Here is a 5,707-nt window from a genome sequence, read left to right on the forward strand (position 1 = left end):
GTAAAGTGTTAGCATTTCCATATTAGAGAATGATAGATTGAAACTGAAGAAAGGGTAGTTGTTTTTATCTGGCATTACTGCTGATCAGACCTAGGATCGTGTGCACCCAGGAAATAAAAAGATTTACCACTGCGTCATGGAGGTCCACTCCAGCCAAGGAAGGTAGCTTTTTGTTTTTGTTTCTTAACTTCCCCAAATCACACAACTAGCAAAAGTGTGAAGGTACATTCAAATACAGTTTGTGTTTCTGCAAAACCTGTGGGACTGGGCAGTGGTGACAAATTCCAACACTAGGTAGGCAGAGGCAAGTGGATCTCTCTCTGAGTTCGAGTACAGCCTGGTTTACAGAGTGAGTTCCAGGACAGGCAGAGCAACACAGAGAAACTCTTTCTGGGACAGAGGGGGCAGGGAGGACACGGATGATGACAAATCTATGGGATTTTATTGTTCTGTATTGCATTTCCACAACTACAAGTACAGAGAACATTTAGTTCTTGCAATGCTAGAATATTCACTTTCTTTTGTTGCTTAAACAAATACAATGGCTGTGGGCAGTGGATTCAATCTGAGGAAAAGGATAACTACAATCATGGAAAAAGAGTGGAAGGAGGTTTATTATTAAACAAGTAAGTGGTGTGGGAAACAGTGGGGTATCTTTGAGAAATTTGTTACTTGAACAAATAAGTGGTTTAGGATATAGTGGGGTACCTTTTCAGTTCACAGCCTTTCTCAGTTCTTGGTGAACTTAGCTTTGAAGGGCTAGAATCTTGGAAAACTCACGAGCCACCAAAGCCAATGGCCTTCTAGTTCTTGTCTTACAAATTTGAGAAGTGAAGTTCATGAACCACAGAGGGTATAGTTTAGGAAGAAGCATTTTATTAGAGCCAGCTTAAAAGAAAGAAGGCACAGTTCTTGTACAGAAAGAGCAGGGAACTGTCAAGGTACTACTCTGGGTATATTTTTCAGAACTTAGGACAGAAACTGGTGTGAGGTATGAACAAGGAAATATGTTGGTCAGTCCAGTAGGTTATCCAATAGTTGGTGTCTAGGCACCTCCTCTCCGTCTCAGGTACTTCCTTCTGCAGAGCTTCCAGGCAAGCTTAGGAGGTAATAAGAAACCAGGAGACACAGCTGACTTCTGATGCTCTTAGCCTCCAAAACGGACATTCTTGGTACTGCTGTTCTAGAGCCAAACACATATGTCATGCTCAAGCAGAGATCATAGATCATATGTTAAAAACAACAAAAACACGCCTCTAGATGGAGAATTCAACACAATAATAAGTAAAGTATATTCAAGGTCAACTGGAATGAATGAGTTACAGATTAAAGTTTCTCTAAGAGCTTCAGCTAAAATAGTTGCTCAACATACAGATTTGAAAGCTGAGGGCATTTAAAAATTTATTCAAAAGATCAGTAGCCCTATCACCACACTGCCGCCACATACACTTGGGAACTTGCCCCAAAATGTGCCTGCCCGGCATCTACGTTTACCCCACACAGTAGCTTAGAACAGAACCCATCCATCATCTCCCAAATTGGCAGGTCAAATGTCAAGATTTGCTTGTCTGCTAGAGTCACATGCCTGAAATCATGGTGCTACCCTGGTTGCCCTCTTACTAGAATGCTCCGGAGAGATACCTACTTCCAAGAATGCTAGTGGTTGGCAGAATCTAGCTTCTTACTGCTTGTCAGTCAGAGTCCATTCTTCAAAAACAAAACCTGAAAAAGAAAAGAAAAGAAAAGAAAAACAACAACAAAAAAACAAAACCTGAACTGCCCCACTCCCCCACTTGTAAACGCCAGTTCCAACTTCAACACACATCTCCACCCAAATCACCATATCCTCACTGTCAATCAACCTGACTTCCACTTTTGACCTTGTCCTCTGATTGCATTAGGCTAACCCAGGTACTTGGTGTTAGAGGAAAAACTTAAGAAAAAAGAAAAGGCCAGAGAAAACACAACAACAATTTTATGAGGACCTTAACATTGAACAAATCAGTAGAGCACTTGTCTGGAATTACATAGACCTGAGTCTTATGCTTAACACTGCAAAAGGAAGGGAGGAAGGCAACAAAGGAGGAAGAGATGTATGAAGAAAGGAAGGAGAAAGGAAACAATTGTAAATCTAATTATTCATTGAACTCTCATTCCCCCCCAGACAAAAACAGTGTTTGGTCCACTTAGAAAGCCTAATAGGAACAATATTTATATTTTTATAGTTGTTACAGAAAGTACCTTGTTTATATAGTTAATAACTCAAGTAATAATATCAAGACAACTATACAGCCTTTGGACATTTGTTGTATTATAGTAAAGTGTGACTATATATGATGAACCTATTCCCTAATAATATTTTAGCTACCCATCAAGAAATTCCTCATTGGATTGAAGATACAGTCCATTTGTTAGACTGCTTATCTAACATATATGAATCTCTTGATTCATTCCCCAGAAGGAAGTAACACCAGGCTTACTGACCAATGCCTGCAATCCCAACACTCAGAAAATGGAAGCAAGAGTTTCCAAAGTTCAAGGTCACTTTGAAATATATAATGAAATTGAAGACAGTTGAGGCTACATGAGATGCTGTCTCCAAAAAAAAGTTTCTTTTTGCTGTACTGTTCACTGACACAGAAAGTGTAAGACAAAAGATAAACCAGTCATCCATTAGGCACTTTATGGAATACACCTTTGCAACGTGGCACAACAAATGTTACAGGAATCAAAGATGGCTTTTGTATTAACTCCTATATAACTAGACTGTCCTTAAACTCAAGATCCTTCTGCTTCAGTCTCCTGGTTTGGGGCATACTAGGTTTCCAATATCACGTTGACTTTTCATTCACTTTTTCACTCGGGATTCTCACAGAGAAGAGAATGGAATTCAGAGCTTCACACAGGCTAATCAAGTGTTCTGCCCCTGTTCTGTACCCTTAGCCTTTCAGCTAACATTTTTGTAACATTTTTTTATTTGTTTAAGTGTAAGGGCCATTTTATGAGTTAAAAAAAGACATAGTGACAGGGCAGAGAAGTTGTAAATCTCAGCAGCTGTCAGGAGGAGAGGGAGATGGAGAAACAGAAGAGAGAAAGTCGTGTCTTTCAACATAAGTTCCAAGAAAGCAAGCGTATTCATTAGCTTCATGGAGAAGAATAGGCTTCAGACTGGCCAAATAGGCTTAGAATTTTAGCCATTATTCAAGTTGTTACACTTAGTTGGGACTCAGTAAATTAGGTAGTCTCAGTAGTGAAGATAACAAGCCACTGTTTTCTTTGGGTTTTTTGAGACACTCTCATATAGCCAAGACTGGCCTCAAACTCTATGTTGCCAAGGATGATCATGAACTCCTGATTGTTCTGCCTCTACCTACTGAGTGTTGGGATTATAGGCATAGCTTCTAATAATTTTACTTAGCTGCAATTTTTTATGCTATATAGTTAAACTACACAGCTCTGTGGATTTTTGGTATATTAAGAGATGTGTTGTCTTCCCCGTAGTATGATTTTAGAACATTTTCATAGTCATCCCCCACAACTTCATAGTTTTTATGAGTCACTCACTCTTCATTCAGACCTATATTCTCCCCATCCTAGTCCAAGGTAATTACAATTACATTTTCTTCCTACAGAAGTGTGTTTACCTTTGTTCCAAAATGTAAAACTGGATTCCTGTCTAGCAGGTGAAAATTCATCTAAAGATGTGAAGGAAATTAATAATAGTAATAATACCTAAGTTTGTGAGTATAGTTCAGTGGTAAAACTCATACCTTCTTTTAGACATCTAGAAATTAGACTTACATACAATTAAGATGAAGGCCTCAAAGTTGTTCATTTGATTAGTGTCCACTATATCTAATTATTATTATGCTTTAATTGACAGTTTATGGAGACGTGAAGTTGATGCTGAATTCCTGAATGGTAGATATACCACAATTAAGACTTTTACACGTCACCCAATAGGAGTAAGACTGAGCCACGATGTCGGATCACGGAATAATCGGGTACATATGATGCAATTGTACAACTGTTTGCTCACTGGAAATTGAGGAAGCCATGTTTATTTTAGGTCAACTTGAAATATATAAGGTTATCTTTTACATATAGGAAACATGTGAATGTATTAATACACAAGAAATCTTTTTTCCTGTCTTCTGTCTTTGTGAAAAACAGGAAAGTTGGGAAAACAAGCTGACCTTAATTATTTAATTATATATGTACGTACCCATGTGGTGTGGGTAGGGGGGCAGATGCAGATATCTGAAGATAGAGCTAAGGCATTAGTGAGTCACCTGATGCAGGTGCTGGGAAATAAACTCAGTTCCTAACTGCTGAACCATCTTTCCAAACTTTCATACAAATCTCAGTCATGGCATGAATTAGCCCACACTACCATACACTTACTCCTGTAGCTTCAGTAAGTCTCAATATAATGTTCACAAAGGAAACATCCTTGTTTACTTGAAGATGGAGGTTCTGTCCTGCCTGGTCCCACAGCCGATTTGTTTCAAGTAAACACACAGATGCTATATTAATTTTAAAACTGTTGGCCAGTGGCTAGGGCATCTTACTGGCTGGCTCTCTCTTAATTATTAACCCATAACTACTAATCTATGTATTTCTGCATGTCCTTATCTTACCAAAGAATGCCTGATGCATACTTTCTTCCCAGTCTCTACATGGTATCTCTTTCCACTGCTTCTCTTGCCTCTTTCTCCAGAATTCTCCTTGTCTCCTAGCCTCAACTATCTTCCTGCCTCTAATAAGTGTTTTATTCAACAACCAATAAGAGAAACATATACAGAAGGACATTCCCCTATCATTTACTAGACTATGTGTACTAAAGCAAATAAGCAATCTAATTCATGTTTAAAGACTTTTATAAGGGATTGAAACTGAAAGAATTTTCTGCCATTCCTCACTTAGTAATCAGCTAAAATAGTCAAGGTATACTATTCCATCTCTGTTCTGATTATATTGTGCAAAGAATGTGTAACTCATAAATAAGCCATGATAGTGTAGGAATTAAGAGATCAAGGACATGCTGCACTACATAATCAAGACTCTGTCTTAGAAAAACAAAGAAAAGAAAAAATGTGTCTGTGTGTCCATGTGTGTGTTTCATAAGTGGAAAACAGAAAACAATCAATCTCTGTCTCAGAACAGTATTAAATCTGTTTCTGACTTAGGCTTTGAGATGATGTTGAAAAGGGTATGTCTGAAAGATGAGGAAAGAAACTTGGGCTTTGTGGACATGTGTATAAACTGAAAATGGAATTAAGTCTGACTTGGCAGTCTTTGAGGTATTCCAGTCAGCTGTAGACCAGTAAGACCCACAGGAAGTTGCTTGTACCTAGGACTGCTCTCCTCTAATAGACTGTCAAACCCTGGATTATGAGGCAGACTCTTGAATCCCAGCATGTAGAATTAAGTCTGCCCTTCATTCAACTGGGAAAGCATATTGCTACTTGGTCTTTGTGGTAATATGCATTTCCATACTCTTCCTTTAAAGCTCTAGCATGGATGGTCTAACTAGAGACCTCAGGGGTAGTCCAAGTATGAGGCAAACTACCTATAATTCTAGAGTCTCAAGGAGAGCTTGTGAACATTCTTCATACATAGACAGAATTCACCCCACCCCAGCCCTTCAGAGTCTTCTCAAACCACCCCAGGCTGATTCTTTGACCTTTAGCTATTTCTGGTGCAG

At 38.7% G+C, this 5,707-nt stretch overlaps 1 long non-coding RNA gene across 1 annotated transcript; it reads right to left on the reverse strand.

Annotated features, from left to right (window-relative positions):
- Positions 1–856: 856 nt before the first annotated feature.
- On the reverse strand, positions 857–3,885 carry LOC121138559. Its single transcript, XR_005875498.1, has 2 exons — positions 1,646–3,885; positions 857–1,183 (listed from the first exon to the last, which is right to left on the reverse strand). It is a non-coding gene; the product is annotated as an uncharacterized LOC121138559 (long non-coding RNA).
- Between the last annotated feature and the right edge of the window lie 1,822 nt (positions 3,886–5,707).

The sequence above is a fragment of the Mesocricetus auratus genome, unplaced genomic scaffold, assembly GCF_017639785.1.
Source record: "Mesocricetus auratus isolate SY011 unplaced genomic scaffold, BCM_Maur_2.0 contig_7247_pilon_obj, whole genome shotgun sequence".
Lineage (NCBI taxonomy): Eukaryota > Metazoa > Chordata > Mammalia > Rodentia > Cricetidae > Mesocricetus > Mesocricetus auratus.